Here is a 20717-nt window from a genome sequence, read left to right as displayed (position 1 = left end):
GAAGGTAAAGGCGTTTTTGGTGCTCCAGGAGCACTGGTGTGACAAAGGAATCCCAACCCCTTACAGCCCCATATTACTATGTTTAATGCAAAATGCTTTAGCATTAGGATTTGATGGAAAACTCTGACTGCTGCAGTGCACTTGGGAAATCACAAAATGCCTTGGGATCCTTGTAGCCGATCTCTGCATAATCATAATTACCCACTTGCCCTAAATTTCATGTGCTGCACACCTAAAAATCAATTTTTTTTTTCTGCACTTTATTCTGATGTGAGTCAAAGCTCTAAAATGTAATGCATTACAATTAGCCGTTCCCACGTCCCCAAAAAATAAAACAAATTTCTGTCTTTAAAAAAAAAAAAGTGTGTATATATATATATATATATATATATATATATATATAATTGCACCAATATTTTTTCCAGTAGACTCAGAGAACTTAGAAAGAAGGATAAATTAGTAAAAATGATCCTTTGGGTACATTTTTATCCCTACCCAGCTTATAAATAGATTGCATTAAAAAAAAGCTAACAACCCCTTGAAGTGCATTTTAGTGAGTAAAATAAAACTATTCAGATTTATTGCAGCTCAAGAAACAACAAACAAGCCAGCAGAAAAATAAAAGTAAAGACTTTCACAAGGTAATGAATGGCATCGTAGGAGCTATTATTTGTCTGAAATTTGTTTAAAAATAAGCTTGCTGATAGCAAGCTATATAACATTTTTCTACAGTGTACTACTTCCCAATTTTGAATTTTTTTTAATGAATGGGAGAATTGCTGTTATTTCCTAAAGCACTCTGATCAGGAATTGTTGTACTGAGGCATCCAGCTGACTTACTAGCTTGAAAACCAGAATGCAGGGAAGGAAAGGGAAAGCGAAAAGGAATCAATGGGTGCTAAATAACCCCAGATGAAAAGAAAGCACATGTCACAGATGCATTTAAGCATGGCATGTCCAGGAGTAGTAGGAATTAGCATAACTGCTGCCATGGAAATCAGCAAGAGTTTAATCATCAAGTTCTACGGGTGATGACTCAGAAAAATGCTGAGTGCGTTTGAAAAATCTAGCTCAAATAATTTGACTTTTCCCTTTTTTTTTTTTTTTAATGACTTGGTAGTATTAAGAGACAGGGAAAAGAATAGAAGGCTGTGCTCCATTTTGTCACATCTGGCAGAGTGATAAATCCAGTTGTGCAGTGATCTCTATGCACCATTACAGAGTTGAAAATTGCTGCCTGAGAGCACCAAACACTTGAGGGGATACAGATATGAGCTGCATGACATTTTTGATTTGGTGAGTGAACTGCTTTGACACTTCTGAAATACACTGCCAGTTTTCTTTCATTCAAAATTCCATGGATGGTTCAACCCTAAATCATAAATTGTTTAGGCTGTCCCAAAACTGTACTTTCAATGAGTAAGTGACTCGTCCCTCCCAAAATCTCCACAGCTTGTAGAAGGAGCTGGAAGAAACAGGCAGCTCCACAGCTCTTTTCAGTCCAGTGGAAGCCAAATGGCAAATCCCTGCCTTTTGATCAGCCCTGAGTGACAGAGATGGCAAAGGTGGCAGAGAATGCTGACAGAATAAGTCAGCACATGGCAGGTTTTAGACTGAGTGTATGAAGGAAGGAGTGAACTGAACTGAGAACAGAATCTTTTTCTCTCAGTTTTTCAACTATGAAACTGTACAATGCTAACATGTTTGAAAAAAATGCTAATTTTTCTTCCTGCTCTCTGAAAAAGAAATATTAAGTTTTAATGGAAAAATTATTAAAATATTATTAAGTTCCGTAAAACAATTTAAAGCAGACAGAAAGAAAGCAAACTCTTTGTAAAACACATTGATTTAAAATATGAAAGGAATTTGTGGAGGCAGGGGAAAGGAACATGGCTTGTTGTTAATTACTGAAACACCTTTGATTTGTGTAGCTGATAAACCAGAGTGAAACTGATGAGATGCTTTAGATAATGTAAGACAAGTATTGTCCCTATACCCTGGCAACAGATTAAAAAAAAATATATATATATATATACACACACACTGATTATTATGTTGCTTTTGAGATACCATTTCTGTCTCTAATGCTTTGCTTTCTTTAAATTTCTCTTTATTACCGGAGTGATTTAATTCTTGAAAATTATGTATATTTTATAAAGAAGGTAAATAAAATTAGTAACTTGTTGCCTGGAGAAAAGTCTGGCATTTGGCTTGTGAACGAAATTTCTGCCCTTTCATTTATGTATTTCAGCAAAAAAAAAAAAAAAAAAGAAGAAAGAAAAAAAAAAGTCTTCTTTTAGTGACTTCAATTTCTTGTAACCTCCAAAATTTGGACCTAAGTCCTTTCAAAAATGGTTGTTTTCATTTTTGTTCTGCTGAGTTGCTCTGCTCTGCTCTCCAAGTTTTGTTCCAGTGGAAAGAGAACATCAGATGTTGACCTTCCACTTTGATGAATGAAGAAGGCATCAGACATAATCTACTACCCCGACTTCTCCTCTGCACAGGCTGTGACTGAGCAGTCTCCCAGGAAAGACATGAAGTTGGCATCCTTCACACCTGAGACAGAGTAGCTATTACAGGACAAGTATATGCCCTCACCTTGCTTTCAGAGTCCCCACTATCTTGTTCTGCCTTGTGTGTCTCAGATAAAAAAAGACATGAGTTCACATTTTGAGGTGTTCACCATCTTAAAAAGAAACATAAAAAAATCCCTTTGATTTTAACTTGTAAATGCAAACTTTCACTTCTCCTTTTTGCACAGAAAGAAGTCGCTGTCAAATTTGACTCCAGAGGTTTATATGGAACAAAAGCTTGGGTAACCTGGCATCTCTTTCTTTTCTATTTTTACTGACAGTTTAAAAGGAAATTCCTAAAGCGGATTTTCATTCTTTCTCCTTAGGACACATCAAACTCAGCAGGTGGCAATATAAACTTCAACAGCTGACACAATGATTCTTACCCATACCACTTGGGAGAACAATTCTTGAGGGGAAAAATAAAGTGAACTTAAAAAAAAAAACCCTTATCTGATATGATCTGAGAAGAGAACACCAAGAAAACTGAAGTCAGCAGTTGCACAAATACTTTAAGGCATTTATCTGTCTTCGAAACTTAACTGCTCTCGTTTCCACTGGAGTAAGTGCATGAAAGAATCATGCAGATTTCACCAGATGCTCTTCTGTGTTCAGATCTTGTGCTTGTCCTCATCCATCTCAGTGATGGATCTCAGATCTTAAGATCCCAGTGATGACACGGTCTCAAAATTTTAAAGTCTAGAGTAATTATTCATTTATTACTACTTCCTCTTCCACCATTGCCGACAGACACCTTTCATGAAGGAACATCTGAGATGGGCCAGGCATTAGATTGACCATAGTACTAATCACCAGGGCCATCAAGCACCTTTTGACTCTTGCGAAAGATTTCTGCTCTGCTTCTTTGCCCTATGTTATTCTCATTCTCAATGCCCTCTGCTCTCTTCCCAGCTCTGTTCTCCATATTCTTCCTCACCAAACACGATCTCTGTCCTTCTCTTCACATTCTCTTCTGCTTCTCACATCCTCTCTGCATTTTGAAGCATGTTTTGCAGCTATACATTAAACAAACACAAATAATACATAAATACTGAAATTAAGGACATACATTTTTATTCACGATATCAAAGCACACTTATGATTTGAAATCCCTGCCCCTAACAACTTTATATGCATGACAGCTCTATCCTCAGTGTGGTTTGTCCACTGTGAAGAAATTCAGGCACGTAGAAACCCTTGTTGCATTATTTGTACAACTGGGACTTGAAGCTTGTCTGCTCTCAGCTGTCACATTTATAATAATCCTTATGAACTTTTGATCTAGCAACAGGGGCCACAGGTTTCCAGGAGGCTTGCAAAGAAGTCAGCACCTGTTAGGTGAGGGAGTGTAATGTTTCCCATGTACACACTCTTACTTGATGGCAATAATTTAGTGTAATCCTCTTTTGTAACAGGCCAGAATAAATACAATATCAGATTTGGAGCAGGTAACAAGGATTCGGGAAAATAATTTACATGGCTCCATTGGCACATGTCAGCTTGTGAAACTGTTGTAGTCTCACATGCTGTGCAAATCCCCTGAAAACATGGTCCAGTTTGCTTTTGCACTTTATCTAAAACTGCTCCTAGAGAAGGAATTAAATAGTCAATAGCTTAGATAGGGAATTTAGAAGCTTGAGTTCGATTACCAAACAGACATTTCTTGACTGACCTTGGGTAAATTACAAACTGACCTGTGGTTCTGGTTTTTCATTGCTAAACTTGCTATGGGGGAAACTCCATGAAATACCAGGATTTTGTAGCAAGAACGGCTGCATGAATGCGCTAAGGAGACGTGAAGTTGCAGCACGTGAAGTTTTCATTCATAAGGTGTCAATTTTGAATTGCCTCAAAATATTGCCCATGCTGCGGAGGGAACCCTGGTGTCCCACATCATTTCAAGCTGTGCAAAATAAATTCCCAGTTAAAGGGTATCAAGTCCTACCTCCTTTTTCACGCCACATCGCTTTTGTGCAAACATTTAGAAATATAACTTTAATATCACTTTAATGGAAGCCAAATAATGTGCCCTTTCCATTCTATGGAAGATTAACCCTGGAAAAAAATAATTTACCGCCCATTGTTTTCACCTTTTAAGTTAATGGAGCTTTTCGATTAATAACAACAAAGTAGGTTTTACAGAGAATATTAATTTTATACAAGCAATATCCTCACCTTTTTTGTTCAGTTCAGTGTCATAATGTTCTTGGGACTCTCTCCTAATCCAGGGATGTTGTTAGGAGGTACTGATAGCTGGCTATTGCTCATCTGTTGGATCTACAGTCAGTCACAGACCATTGTTGTAAAACTCCTAATGGCTTGGAAAGAGTGTTCTGGAGCAGAAAGAACTCAGTGTAAATTACAAATTTCTGTGCCTGTTTCCCCAGTGTCTGCACTTACAATGTCCTTAGTGGATACAGATTTACACAGGCAGATAGTGACAGGACAAGGGGGAATGGTTTTGAACTAAGGAGGAGAGTTGCAGATTAGATGTTAGGAAGGAGTTCTTTGCTCAGACAGAGGTGAAGCACTGGTGCTGGCACTTGTGCAGAGAAGCTGTGGCTGCCCCAACCCTGGAATTTTTCCAGGCCAAGCTGAATAGGGGTCTGGAAAACCTGATCAAGTGGGTGGCATTTCTGCCCACAGCAGGGGTTGGAACTAGATGATCTTTGAAGTCCAGTACAATCTAAGCATTCCAATGATTCTGTGATTTACCAGAGACAAGAGGACTTCAGCAGACATCGGTGGTTTCCAATGTCCTTGTGGCTCATGGTTTCACCCATGTCTGGTTCAGTGCATCAGGATCTCCTCAGCAGTTCTATTTCACGTACCGGAGATGCAGAGCAAAACAGCCCACACTGCCAAGGAATGAGGCACCTCTTCCCAATTACTCCTGACATGAAATGATGTAAAGGAGGAAGATTTAGTTCTGTTCCACCGCCACTGGCAAGAAAATCTCTTCCTCTGACTTTGGCTTTCAAGCCATGCAATAAAAAAAGGTTCTATACACAACTGCATGAGCCCACTTCTGTGTTTTGAATATGGCTCTCAAAGGGAACATCAGACAGTGAGTCCTCTCACTGAACAAATATTTAATTCTGCAGTCCAGAGTGACCATGAGGACATGTACCTCCCCTGCTCTGTCTCATGGCTGAGAGCTCTTCCCCGAGCTGCACCTTGTCTATGTGCTTGGCTTTTCTAGCAAGGGAGTGGGTGAAAAGAGAATGATATCTATTGAATCACCCTGCCATTGTCAGAACTTAACCAGACTGTGTGTCCTAACTGAGGAACTGATGGAAGCATTGTGGATAAGAACTCTGCTGCAGTGAAGACACAAACATTGCACTGTAGCCCCACTCATTCCTCTTTATCTCTTTGTTCCTGAACATGGAAATGTGTACTGCCAGTCTATTTTAATTAGGGAGCTTCTGTCTCTTAATTTAGTCACACTGTTCTGTCTTCTGCCAGTTCACTTACCTCAGAATGCCAGGAATTTGTCATGAAGTGAGCACCTTTCTGTGTCAGCTCAAGGGCTCAGGTCCATCTGAACTTGAGCCAGAAGAAATTTGGAAGTGGATTTAAAGCTGCTCATCTCCATAGTCATTGAGAAAGGATTCACTTACAGTAGATGATTCATTCCAGCTGTCTCAGGCATCCATTTTCAGGCATGTTGGAGTGCCCTGTGAAAATCTCTCACTTCTACTGTCCATAGGGCATCTATTTAAATAGCATCTCCCAAGAACTTGAGGTAGTTGCCCTGATATTCATAAGAGATGTAATGTTGATTTCCTGCGAAGACACAGGGCATACAAACCAACCCCACTATCTCACACCGGGAAATCTCTGAGCAGGTTTGATTTTAAGATGAATTTCACCCTCATGTCTTAATAATTAGTGGCCTAAGGCAGGTGAGATATGCAATGCCTAGGTCAACTTGAAAGGAATTTAGAATGGTTACTTTACTTTATTTTGGGACATGCTGCAAGTCAGAAACAAAACCAAAACCATTTTCACAGAGTTCTAACACATCCTGCATCATGTCCCAGGGAGAGCAAAGTCTGCATTATAGAGGATAGAAATTATTTACAGGCAAATTTCAGATCCTACACTATCGGGTGTAGGTGGTGTTCATAACGGGAGGTTCTGGGAGAGATGTCTGTGAGAAGAGGTCAAGGGCTGCCCTGTGGCAAAAACTACAGCCCTTGGACCCACTGCAGAACAAAGCTGAACCCACCAGGGAATTTTGTGGTGCCTCTCTGGAAATGTATTTGAAAAAGAGCAGAAAATGCTGGGAGAGTGGGAGGGGATCACAGGCAGAGAACAGAGGGAGCACCAAGGTCAGAGGAGTAGGAGATGCTTCAGGGTGGGGCAGATATCTCTGAAGGGGCTGCAGCCCCTGTGGATATGAGGACCCACACCAGAACAGATGAGTGAGAGGAAGGAGCAACACAAATTGGGGCAGGACAGCTGAAGGACCAAAAATTTATCCTAGAAAATTTCAAATTCCACTAGATGCTTTCCAGGGTGCACCTGAATTAACTATTGAGCACAGACGTCTTAGAATCAGGGACCAATTCAAAATAGCAACACTGACTCCCTTGGAACTACAAGGAAACAAGATAAGGATTGGTCTATTAAAAAAAACAAAACAAAACAAAACAAAACAAAACAAAACAAAACAAAAAAAAAAACAAACAAACAAAAAAAAACCCCACAAACCACATTATATGGGAGCCGGGCCTCTGAATAAACATATCAAGAAGAGGTATCCAGTCTAAATGGAAAATTAATAAAAACAGAATCTAACTTAAATCTGACAGGATTGAAACTGATACAGTTTCCATGGTAACTTTGCTGTTGACAAGCAATATTTAAAAATTTTCCTGTGAATTCAAAGCATTGTTTGGTGCAGGTGAGAGGTACACAATGAAATTATTCCATTAAATGTCCCCTGGAGGAAGCACTCGAGTGCTTGGATGCATCTCAATTATGAGCACACACTCCACACAGCTGGGTACATTACTGACCTTTTAGCTATCACAGGAGATTAGAGGATGTGTCAATCCATGACCAATTTCAAAACATTGTGTTCAAATTTAAAAAAAAAAAAAAAAAAAAAAAAAAAAGTATGAGCTTGAAGCATTAACTCCAGCAACACAATCACTTTTTCTTACAATGGTCACGTAGGCAACATGAATCCCCACTGTTGCTAATCAGATAGTTCCACACCATGATCTGTTAAAATCTGAATTTGTTTTCTACCTGCTTTTCTCATACATCAACAAGCTTAGAGAGCCTTTTTCTCCTTTCCTTCCTTTAGATGTTACGGTTTTCTGTAAAATTTTATTTTATCTGCTGAATGAATGATGAATAATCTGGTGGCACTTCTGCAGACTGATATCAGGAACCTCTGATACTGTTCTTCAAAAATTACTCTCTTCTGTGTGGCTTGTGTGAGAGGCAATTAGCCTGCAGCAAGTCCAGTTTTTTTTCATTCACAGAGCCTTTCCTTTCAGCATTACAAAAATGCAGTATTTTCTTTTAATTTTTCTCTCCTCAGAGTAAATAATAATTCATTACACTTCTAAAATGAGACAATGGAAAATGTCTTCCTGGTATTTTTCTGGGAAAATATATATTATGTGCAGTTAAAAAAGAAAAAAATTCAAAATAACACACAAGTTTTTAAACCTGTGACATTATCTTTTCTGCCCTTGTTCACGTATACAAAAGCTCTGGCAAAAACATTATTTGTGGAAAATGGGAATTCAGTAACTGGTGCCCGTGGAAGGTAAAATGTATCCTCTCACACCGATGTACTCACAATTCTCACTAAAGATTCAGAGTGGTACAACACTGTCAAGACAGAATACAGAGGTACACGATTTTTAAATTAGCATAGGTCAAGTAATTTGTTCTTAAGTCATATTGACAATTCCTATAGAATGAACACCTCAAGTACTTTACAGTGTGGGTTAGAAATAGTGTTAGTGCGAGTTTCCTGTTACCAGAACACCCCTGGGATCCAGGCAGGAAGTACCTGAGCTGTGTATCTTCCTCCAGACATGATCCTTCATTTGAAAGAACTTTGCAGTTTCATGAGCAAATAAAGATATTATTGAAGACAAGACTGCAAATCAACTTCATGTAGTTCCAGGAGAGCCCTTGCAGTATTTCCATTGGAAAAATGCGGGGCTTGAAGTCACATTTTCAGTCTTTTAAGTTCTGTTCAAACAACTTTTGAACAAACAAGATTTTCAACAGAGTGAACATTTTCTGGTGCTACACAGAAGTGCTCTCCACACAGACAGAAGGATTTAGGATAAAATACATACACAACACTTTTTATACAGGAATTTGATCACTGTTCAGGACTTAGATCAAAGCTATTTGTTATCTTATGTCTATTTCTCCTGATTTCTGTTCTGATCTTGGTTTCTCTGAGCAGCTACTGTGAACACCTGTCACTTGAAACACTCAGACATTTCCAACAGCCATACAGCACAGCCAGCAGGAGTTAAAATGCTGAAAATATGAGCATGATTAGAACCAGGTTCAAAGTCACGCAGCTGACTTCTTTTAACCTCTTCCACTCTCCATATATCTTCTGGTACAAACTGGGAGATGTCCTGCTAGAGCTAAGAAAGCTACACTGATTTATACCAGCCAAGCATTACAGGGTAATGGACTGTTTAGAGAATTTTATCTACAGCGTAGTTGTCACATAAACAGCTGAAACTTCTCCTGCTTAAATGAAGTCTTCTTTGATTTATGCTGGTGCAGTGACAGTAGAATTTCATTCGTGTTCCACTCCATGCTGCACTCAGTGGCATTTGTGAAGTTATAGAAGGTCAGACACGTTTACAGAGAAAAAAAAGTTTCCTTGCATTTAATGAAATTGCCTCTAGCAAAAAGCTGCTTATTTTTATTTTTTTTTTTTTTAAAGATTGCAGTAATGGGTTACTCATTTTTGTGGTGTTTTCAGTTCTGAGAAGCTCTTGGTTACACACCACATTATGCCAGTTTAGGACTTGAAGCCTGTGATCAGCTCTGTGTTTTTTTCCATTAAGCTCAGAACAATTGTACACTAGTTAGCTGAAGTGAATCATTATTTTGTCAAATCCCAGAAACCCTCTGCACTGAACTGATTCCCTTTCAAAAGTCACACCATAGATTGGCTGTCCCCAAAAGACATTTCTTGCTGCTCATGGGAATTGAGATGTTTTTAATAAGGCTAAGCTATTCTATGTGATACAAACCTTGTTCAGCAAACTCTGTCTGCTGCTTGATCACTTTAAAGAAAATGTTTTTCTCTTTCCCCATTACTGATATGACTCCAAACAACTGAAGTCTGCATGTTAATATAAAAATCCAAAATAAAATATTCACTGGGCAAGAAACATGGGACTAAAAATCCTTTAATTAATTAATGTAAAGGCAAACAGAGTAATGATTTTACCTTTATAAGACCTTGAAAATGTTCTATACCTGTCCTTAGCATCAATCTTCTCCCATGTGTCTGTCCACATGCATTTCTGTAGCATTGTTCCTGGATAGGTGAACAGATTTTCATCTGTGAGATGCCAGTCCAAAGCCTGTGACCCAGAGGTTCCACCATTTCAAGCTTGAGGGCTTGAAAGGTATTGAGAGGACTTGCAGCCTCTGACAAGCCAAGGTTTTTCCATAGGGTGAGTTCCTGGCAAGTGCATATACAAGACTTTGTTCTATGGAAAGAAAATATTTAGGTAACATTCATCTGTTGTGTTCATCGTTTTCTACTCATTTTTCTTTGTGAGATGGATGTCTCAACAGATGTAACACTGACCAGTACGATTCCCTTTCAATGAGTTAAAAAATCCAAACCAAGCTTCTCCTCTCCATGATGTCTCTGGGCAGTTTTAACCACAGCAGTGTTCTCACAAGCCCACACTCAGGAATTACCAGCTGAGATTTACCAGGTCATGTTACAGGGAAAAGCTGGAGGAAGAAAACACGAGGGCCAGAGAGCAGTGTAGGGAGCAGCTGCGATTGCTGTGGGAGCTTGATGCCAATTAAAGCCCAAGGTGGGCACTCAGGGTCGGTCAGGAGGAGTAAAGGATTCAAGCTGTGTCCCAAGACAGCCCAGAGGGGCCAGAAGGGAAGGTTTCTTATGTGCTTGGCTTCACACCTCTGCTGACAGACAGCTCTGCTCATGGAGCTCTAATCCCATGGATAAATCAACCTGTTTGACAGAGAATTCATAGAGTCATTTCAGCTGGAAAAGACCCCGAGATCATTGAGTCCAACCATCCCCCAGCACTGCCAAGGCCACCACTGACACCTGTCCCCAAATGTCATGTCCACACGGCTTTTAAATCCCTCCAGGGGTGGTGACCCCACCACTGCCAAGTCTTGACCACCCTTTTGGTGAAGAAATTTTCCCAACAGCCAAACGGAAGGATTTGAACCCACTGCATTCTGACACCAATTGATTTTGAATTACACTGCATTTTTAAAATACAGTTTGGATATCTACTCATACAAACAGAGTGGGGAACTGAATCATCCCAGAAAGAGTTCAACACTCAGAATGGGTAGAGGGAATTTTCCTTTCCAGTTTCATTACTGGACTTGAAAATCTAAGTTTATATGCTGCTTCCGTCTCCACGGAAAAGAAGGCAAAGCTTTAACACTACCTCTGCTAAAATCTGGACAGAGTAAATGTTATAAAAATGTTGATAAGAAAGAAGATATGATCTGTACTGATTCAAGAAACTCATAGTGTTTGCAAAAATGTGTGTATACAAGTCTTTAAAATTTTTCTGTTCAAATGAAAGCAAATATTTATTTTTTTTTCCTTCAATGGATAGAGACCAAAATTAATAAAAATAAGGTAAAAGATTATTCAGAGAAAGAAAAAGTGATAGATGAAAGGAAAAGTAATACTAATTGATGATTTAAATAATGCTAAAACTAGGACTTAATTCATTCTCTCTCAGGAAGAGCAGCATCCCCAGGTCCCTTCAGGAAAAAACCTTTAGGTTTCATTCTATCTGCTCTGTCAAAAACAATCTATGCTTTAGTCAAGCACAAAGTCAAGCATGAAATACTAGGTTAAAACTCACAGGAACTGGGTGAAATTAAAGAAAAGGAAAATCATCTTTTTGAGGTATTGGTCTTTTGGGCTCTATAACTTAGAAAGTTTTAGGATTGAAGCAAACAAATCCAGAAGATTTCATTGTGACAGCTGGCACAGAGAGAGTTGAGTAGTGGCAAGGAAGCATATCCTAGCCTCAAAAATCAGCAGTAACTTGAATAATAACACTTTTTAAACAACACTGAACTTACAGTCCTGCCAGATCCTCAGTGATTCACAAGTGCTGCTTGATGCCCTTGCAGGTACAGCGGCTTATTAAACAACCATCCAGTTATTACAGTGTTAATGTGCTTTTAACCATAATTATTTATTCCATCTGTAATTTTGAATCAGTGACATACCAGGCCACCCATGTCAAGTAATGTAAATTCCTCCAAAGCTGAAAACTTCCAGAAGAGGTGCACTTAGAATAACCTATGTTATGCAAAGCATATGGCAGGTCTTAATAAGGCTTAATTAAGTGCTTGTTTAAATCCAAATGCTGCAAAAATATTTATTCTATTTTTATGTGTAATTAAAGTGCATTTGTAAAATTATGCTAATTGCTAGACACAGGAGGAAAAAGACACCCCTTCCAAATGCACTAAACAAGCCCAGGAACGCTGTGCATTTACCTCACTTAATGAGATAACGCTTGCAAAGTATTTTGAAGCCTGAAGGGGAACATTTTCTTTTATTCACTATTGCTATTCCAATTACTTAAATATATATATATATATATATATATATACTAATTTAAATCATAGTCAGAGAATTTGGGTTGGAAGGGATCTTAAAGATCATCCAGCACCCTGCCATGGGCAGGGACACCTTCCACTGGATCAAGCTGATCCAAGCCCCATCAACCTGGCCTTGGACACTTCCAGGGATGGAACAGCCACAGCTTCTCTGGGCAACCTCTGCCAGGGCCTCACCACCTTCACAGGGAAGAATTTCTTTCTTATATGTAATCTAAATCTATTCTCCCTCATCTTAAAGCCATTATTTTAATTTTATTTCATTTGCCAATGCCACATTTTCCACACATCTTTTCCTCTCCATGCTGAACAACCCTACCTCCCTTAGCTTGTTTTCATAGGAGAAGTTCTCCAGCTCTATAACTTTTTGTTTGTTTTGGCTTTTTGCTCCCTGCCATGCTTTGGCTCAAAGGGCCTCCGAGGAGTGAAGCAGGGAGGAGAGCATGCAGAGATATCTGCAGGAGCTCCATTCTTTCTCCACCTCACCCTGCTGACATTCTGTGTGACAAGTATTCTGGTGGATCACCACAACTGCAGTCTGTTCTCTCCTTGTAGCAACGAGGCTGTCAGTGAGAGGTCCCACAGGTGCCTCTATCCCACAATTACAAGACCAGAGATGGGCAAAGAATTTTGTAAAACATTTTCATTTCCTGAGTGTCCACACCACGCTCCAGAAGACAGCTGCTCACCGTGGAGGATGCCCTTCCCTAAATGTTTGCCACAATCAAAGCAGGCAGTATGTCTGAATGGACTGAACTCAAAAGGCTAAAATCACCTAACCTGTCAGGAGAATGTCAACTTTATGATTTGAGAAGAACAAAGGAGAGGAGAGACAACATCCTCCTTTCTCCCCCACTGTGAAAGATGTTGTACTGCAGGACGTTTGTGGATTTGTTTTTACATATCTGACAGCACCACATCCATCCTGACCAGTCAATACAACGTGATTGTGCTTTGGATTTCTAGTTGCGATTAACAGCTCTCTGTAGCTGAAGAGCCACACCAGATTAATGGGTTGCTGTCTTTTCAGATTGCCCCCAAAAGAATGGATAATTTCATTAATTTTCTAGCTACTTTTAAGCCAGGAGTTTGGCTTAAAAATGTGGGGTCACATTTTGTACTTGCTTAGCTGGAAGTGCAGCAGTATTTTCTTTGACTTGAACAAATAGCTGCCCTATAACTCATAACAAGGCAGCTGCTGCACCGTTTTGCCTCGAAGTTTCCATCCATAAATGAGAGTGGTTTTGAATTTGATGTTCTTTTATTGATGTGCAATATAAAACAAATGCATAAACTGCATACAGGGACACTAATTCACCCTGGAACTGTAGGTAACCAGAGTGGGTGCAGCAACTCTTTAAAGCCTATTTAATGTTATAAAATAATACAAATATATATTCATCTGTATCTACTGCTGACCTATCCACATTTCTATATTCAAATGGATATGCAGTTAAACTTTCTTTTGTTTCTCCTCATTTTTGGAATGGTTACTTCCAGCCTGTCAGAATCAATCCACGCTTGGAGAGATGTGTTAGAAAATGGGGCAATTCTACAGTTACTACACAACACAATCAACAAAATACAACAAACAGAGGGAAAGGCAACAGAAAAATTATTAAAAATCTGAAGTCAGAGAGACTGCTGCACAAGGCAATCAAATTGAATTTAAAAAATTCAGTTTAATCAGGGCACACATATCAAAGTGCCCAGTCTAAAATAACCTTTAAGCTGATGGGAAAGAATACAGGTATATGGGTCTGGGACAGATGTGAGAAACACATTAATTATTGAAATCAATAAACCTGACATCCAACTCTAAAAGGAGAGGAAAAAAAAAAAACCTATGCATTTTGAACACAGGATCATGCAATCCCACTGAGCTCCCACTGTGAATCTGTGTTCTGTATGCAGTAACTCCAGGGACATTTGAGGGCTGGGGTAGGTTATAAGACAAAAAAAGTTTTTGCTTGTAGGTGTAGAGGAATAATGTGTCACTCACAAACAGCATGGCCACTGTGTTTTGCGAAATTGCATGTCTAAAGGCAAAGAAGAGAAGGAAATGGTCTCTCAGTAGTGCTATAGCCAGAGAGATATGCTGTGGTAGCTCCTCTGTGGGTGACACTCAGCATTTGCTTACCTGGATTTTTACTCAGCAGAAGCCCATGACCCAACAGTTTTCCACTGGTTCATTGTAAGTATTATCCCTCTTACTTTTTTCATTCCTCTCACAAAAATAAGGAGGATGGGGAGAAACCCTTAAGAAGAATCAAACTTCCTGCCAGCAGTGCAGACTGAAGTCAGTGCTGATCTGCACTAATCACAGCCTGGAAACAGTCCCACTTCCTTCCCAGCTGTCCCAGACAGCCAGCCCCCCTCCAATACCACCACCTTGTACACAGGTGAGACAGATAAATGGATTTAACCTCAACGGTTCCAGCTTATCCATTTGTGGCATGTGTGTGACCCAGCTGCAGTTCTCTGGGCATTACCTCCTCAGGACAGCAGTGGAGGGCAAAATGCTTTGTTCCTGTCCCACATTTGGTCCACACATATTCCATAGCTAGCTTCAAGTCTCAGCAGAGTTGCTGCATTTTCTCTCATGTTTCATTATATATTTTTTCCCTGTAACACATGAATCTATAGTGTCCAGTTCTTTGCTTTTGTCCAGGGCTGTATGTAGAAGGGAGTATAGGTGACCTCATCCCTGATCAGTAACAGCTGTGTTAATTACCAATACAGCCTTGCCCCTGATGAGTCATAGCTGTATCCAATAAAGAAAAGTGTGATTAAAGAGAGTGGGTGAGCTGGTAAGGGGGATCATGAAGAAGAATCCTGAGGAAAGAACAATGACTGCTATGAGGTCAGTCTGGGTCTGCACTTACAGACTATTGTTGAAATCTTCAGTCACAATCTAGCTAGGTAAAAGCTTGCAGTCACAGTCTGCAAACTGATACCTGCAGTCATAGTTTAACAGGGAATAATCAACAGAGACTGCAAGGGAAGCCTCCAGTAGGAGCTTGCTACAGCCAGGGTCAGTGAATAGTTGGAGTCAGGATGGCTGAGCTGTACAGAGGAATAAACCAAGGCTCTTTTCATGCTGTGGCCAACAGGCAGTCTGTGTATTAGCTAATTTTTAACCTCTAGCAAGAGGGCTACTGCAACAGTTGAATGCTGGCATAAAGAGAATTTCATGCTCCAGCTCCAAAATGGAGCAGGGGTGAGGAAATGCCATGAGAGGCAAACATCTTGTTCTACCTTCCACATGGAATGAGCATGAGCCATGCTAACCTGGCAAGCACAAGGCTCACAGTAAATATCTGTGAGGGTCAGCAAAGGAAATAACTTGGGGAATCTCCTTGTTCTCTGCAGGAACTATTGGAATGGCTTAAATATGCTTCAAGGGCTTTAGGCCATGAACAACTGATAGTAATTCTCTTTTAGCTTAGGCCTGGGAAATTCTCGATTATTATGACCTGCAGCAAAATAACAGGTGTGCAACAATGTGCCAGTTGTGGATTTGTTATAGTCTGTTGTTATAAATAAGTCCCACCTCCAGTTATTGCTCGCATTAATCTCTGTGTTCATTCCCTGGGTTTGATGTTTACTTCTATCTTGATACCTAATTAAGTATTGTCAAAATAAAGCCATAACTGATGCCATGCGTTAATGTAAGCACTGTGTTTAGTGTGTTCACTGATTGGGTGGGTTTAGATTGAGATGCAGACCTCACACAGGAAAAAAACAAAAACCCTCAGAGAACCATCAGGGTGAGAATTGCACTGCAGTAAAACTTTACCTTAGGCTACCACTTTTCCCATCAGTGACTCAGGCTATTTCCCACCATTTGCTTTTCAGTGGGCCTGTGACTCATTCTGGGTTAGCTGCAAATCTGAACCAGGGGAAGCCAGTTCCTTCTAAATGTCTCTGGAGTTTTGTGTATTCATTGCAAAGATGAATGTTTTGGGGGTTAGTTAGGACACTGTCAACATTTCATTAAGAGTGCTTCCTAATTTGGCTGGCATTTTCCTTGCACTGAAATGCTTGTTATTACTTGCACCAGGAATAGCAAATACACATTTGAATATTTTTGTATCCATTAAAAGCCCTTTCCTCCTTCTGCATGTTGATGCTTTATTTCCAAGACCATCAGGATTGTCCAAAGCCATTAAAGTAGCAGATTCTGCCAGGAAATAAAAAAACCCCTGTGATTGTTTTTTGTTCTTTAAACTTCTCTTTCACAGCATTTTCCATCAATTTAGCCATCTAAACGTGTCTGGTATACAGCCTCCTTCCCTTAGTCAGTCTGAGTCTACTGGGATTCCTAGACAAAGCCTCTTTTTGCAGAAGGTACTACAAGTTTAGATTGGAAGTCTGATTTTTGATGGCAGTTGATGTGTTTGATAAATGTACCTTCAATGGCTGTCACAACAGGAACACACACTTCAATTCTAATTTTTATTTCCTTTCCCCTCTGAACTTTGCTGTCATCAGAAATGGAATTCTGGAAAGGAATTTTCTAGACGTTTTAGGACATGTACTCATTTCCTCACTGTAACTTGTCAGTCACAGGTAATGGAAAAGATGAAATCACTGTACAGATAGACAGGAATGCATTGCCTGAAGGAAGCTTTGCTTTACATTTAATAATTTTACCTACAGTTTTGCAGAGAACGTTCCTTCTACGTAGCAGGAAGAAGTGCTGTGACAATTAAGATACCTTGTGTTCATCACAAACTTGATTTATCCAGCACTGTGTTTGAAGAATACCTGGAATGGTCACACCTGGTCACACTGTTACAGCTGTCCCTAAACAGTTTTATTGCTTTTTCCACCTCCACTTACACTGGAAGGAAGGCAGGATGTTTGAAAAAATGGACAACAGGGTGGAAAAAATGCTGTTCTGCAAGAAGCACTAAGTGCACTCCAGGGCTGAGGCCCTTGTCCCCTGTCTAGGTATTTTCACTTGTCCAACTCATCTCCTTTAGCCTCCAGTGTGAAAAAAGAACAATTTAAAGTGTGATTTATCTGCCCAGGTTTAGATGCCTGTTTCAGCACAAGACGAATAGCGCCGTTAGTGTCTCTTCCTCCTCTCCGTTACCCATTAAGGGAGTGCAGGACAACAAGATACAGTGCAGTTATCTACACCAGGAATGTCTGCTTTTGCTCAGATTAATCCCATTCCTGGTATCTTGATTCCAAGTCACCAACATACTCTTCAACCTGACACCGAGAGTGCCATGAAGCATAAAACTGGCCCTAAGGCTAACACAAATGATGGATATTGTGTCTCAATATCCTGAAATAAATCAGGAGAATTGTGCTTGCAGCTGAAGGCTGAGTTGGTGAGGGCTCACCTGTGCCTGACTCATCTTAGGAGAAAGACACCAGGGCACAAATCCTGTTCCATTGCCATTAGCATCCTTGCTCAATGTTTTAGGTAATTTCTTTCAGTGAACAAAGACAAGTTTAACCTGGTGATGAATGCTTAGAAAGGAGATTCCAGCACAATTTCCCTTTCCATTTTTATATTCACACAGACATCCCCCCCCCCCCCCCCCCCCCCCCCCCCCCGTTTATTTCTTGACATTGTCACTGAATTGTCACTGAATTTGTGTAAGTTTTGCAACTTTGTGCAACTGTAAGGGAAGAAGAAGCTGAATGTCTCAACACAGATCCTATTTGTCTGTGAACCCTTGCCCAGACAGTGTGGAAATGCTTACAAAAAGAGATTGGTTTTCTTACTTAATTTGCTGAATGATCTGAAAGGAGGCTTTATAGGAATCACAGAAAAACTTGGATATAACAGTGGGTCGGCAGTCCAGGAACTCTTCTCCTTCTGTTTCAAGCAGTGCTCTCCAGAGGTTGCTGCAGGCTGCTCTGGTCTCCTTCTTATTTACTGAAAATTATTAGAAAACTAAACTAAAATACATTGATTCTGACACGGGAGAGATTCTTGCAGCAAATGCCTTTTAATTTCCTACTATGTAAGTAGTGACCCAGAAGTGTTCTAGTTACCTTGGCAAGCTAAAAATGGATAAACTTTAGAACCTGATGGGTTGTGATTGTCTAAACAGACTGTGACCCAAACCAGGCCAGCACAGCTGAGGTTTAAGATGCAGTGGTGGATCCAGGCACACCTGAATTTGGTGGGACAGATCTGGGACTGACAACCCAAGGGTTCAGCACCATTCACTAGCCTACCTGCACAGCTCAGCAGCTACACTGAACTGAATTTCCTGCCCAGTTCCTCTACAATGTCACCATTCCTGTCACCTGCCTGTTGCAGTTACTTCTTCAATGGCAGCACAGATATACCCAAATTGTGTGGAGAGGGGTCACCTAGGGCAAAACATACCAGCAGAATAAAGCAGCAGCACTGCTTGTGTACCTGACCATCTTCTAAATAGAGCCACTGTATGCTCATTTCTGGCAGTTTCAAATTCAGCAAGAAAAACTGATCTGATTAACCTGATGTGGAGGTAAATCTCTGTGTGAGAAGTACCCTTCAAATAACAAGCTTTGAGGCCTTTTATCAGCGAAAAGGTCATTGATGGTTTAATGCCCATTTCCCAGATGCCACATTAATGAGAATAAACTCATTTAAAAGATTTGTGATAAGTAATTAAGCTACTGTAGGACTGCTTCAGCACATTCCCCATTGCTCCAAGGGCAAGGAAGAACGAAAGGAATGTTTTCCTGTGTGGGCAATAATGAGAGAGGAAGGAGACTCGTTACTCTTTTCTGCCTGGTTGTGTTGGTGGGCTGGTTCCTCCCTCCACCATACCTGTTTGCTAAAGCTGGGTGCAGTGTAAATGAGAATAAAGCTTTATGAATGACTCTTGCAGAGGCTTCCAGGTCCCTTGTGCTGTGTTAGTTGTGCAGAGAAATTGAGAGAGTCACCAGCAGCCTTGGGAGCTGTGTGTCACTCATGTCTGTAGAGGAAGGACCTGTTTCCTTCCTGTCTTAGAATTAATCTAGCAGAGGTGGGAACACCTTAAAAAATTAAGTCAGAGTCCCTGGAACAACATCTTTAATCAAAGGAAGCAACACAAAGCCTCTATTTTCCCAGCTACTATGTTCTGAGGAACCACATACTTTTCTCTTTATGGACCTTGGACCATTCATTATAATACAACGAATTTTTACTATATTAATTTCTTTCCTGTTGACATCCATCCTCCTGAACCTTTCATATTTTCTTGGTTTTCTATTTTGTTCTATTTAGAAGCCACAGATTTTTCTGACTCTTCCCTCCCCACTCTCCAGGAACAAAAATGCAGAAACTAAAGACTGAAGGGAAAAAAGCAAACCCCACATACGCTATGTTTTTTGGTCTTCCAGTTTTACCTCAGAACTGGTTCAGCACATATGGAATTAAATAAAAAATTAGCTTAATTCGGACAACAATTTTGATTTGAAAGGTAAGCCATTTACATTTCTCAAAGTAATGTCTTTGTATGTTTTCCTTTGGAAGTTGAGTTTTCAACAAGATAACTTTTTTTTTTTCCCCCCCGCCCCAGATGCTTTGGGTGATTGAAGGACAAGAAGATCTACTATTTTATTATTTGCACACATAAAGCAGCAGCATGACTTAACTTCACTCGCTCTTGACCCAAGGAGTGGTGGATCAAAATAATCAATGCTTTCCTAGAATCCCAGTCTGCATGATTGTGGATTTCACTCCATAAAAGCAATCTCTTCCTCCACCAGCACTTTCTAAAGCTGAAGTGAGGATTTTTTTTTGAAAAGAAATAATTCTCTGAGAGGCCTCAAGAACTGAATCCCAACACTCATGGTCAGACCAAGAAAAGTGGATTTGTAAATTGAACCTTTTTGGTTGTGCCTCTGCTGCTGCTGAAAGGCAATGAAAATGTGCTGAGTGTGGAGGCATAAGGGTGTTTTGTCTCAAACATTCTGAGTGTTGCACCAGGAAAACTGTGATTAGAAGTAATTTTAGGTACCCTGTGGAAATGTGTTGTAAAATATTAAGGGCTTGTTAGCCAGAATTTTTGAGAAGTTTGTAGGAGAAGTGGGGAATTTGATTAAGTCCTTAAAAAATTAATGTCTTGTTGGCCAACCTCCTTGAGAATAAATAGTGGGCTGATTGCTGGAGTTAAGGCAACTTTATAATAAAAGTATAAGAGTTCCCTGGCACTGGGCTGGAGCCTGTGTTCAGTCTTAGGATAATTTATAATGAACATTGTGCCTGGGTCATGTCCATGGGTCATGACACTGAGGCATTAAGTTACTTGGAATATCTGGAATAAA

General features: G+C 40.0%; 1 long non-coding RNA gene across 1 annotated transcript; it reads left to right on the top strand.

Annotated features, from left to right (window-relative positions):
* Nucleotides 1-15270: 15270 nt before the first annotated feature.
* On the top strand, nt 15271-20518 carry LOC120753413 (uncharacterized). The gene is made up of 3 exons (XR_005701094.2): nt 15271-15309; nt 19716-19870; nt 19970-20518. It is a non-coding gene; the product is annotated as an uncharacterized LOC120753413 (long non-coding RNA).
* The last annotated feature ends 199 nt before the right edge of the window (nt 20519-20717 follow it).

Source organism: Hirundo rustica, chromosome 5, assembly GCF_015227805.2.
Source record: "Hirundo rustica isolate bHirRus1 chromosome 5, bHirRus1.pri.v3, whole genome shotgun sequence".
NCBI classification, from domain to species: domain Eukaryota; kingdom Metazoa; phylum Chordata; class Aves; order Passeriformes; family Hirundinidae; genus Hirundo; species Hirundo rustica.
Note: the sequence above shows the minus strand (reverse complement) of the source record. Positions and strands in the feature narration are given on the sequence as shown.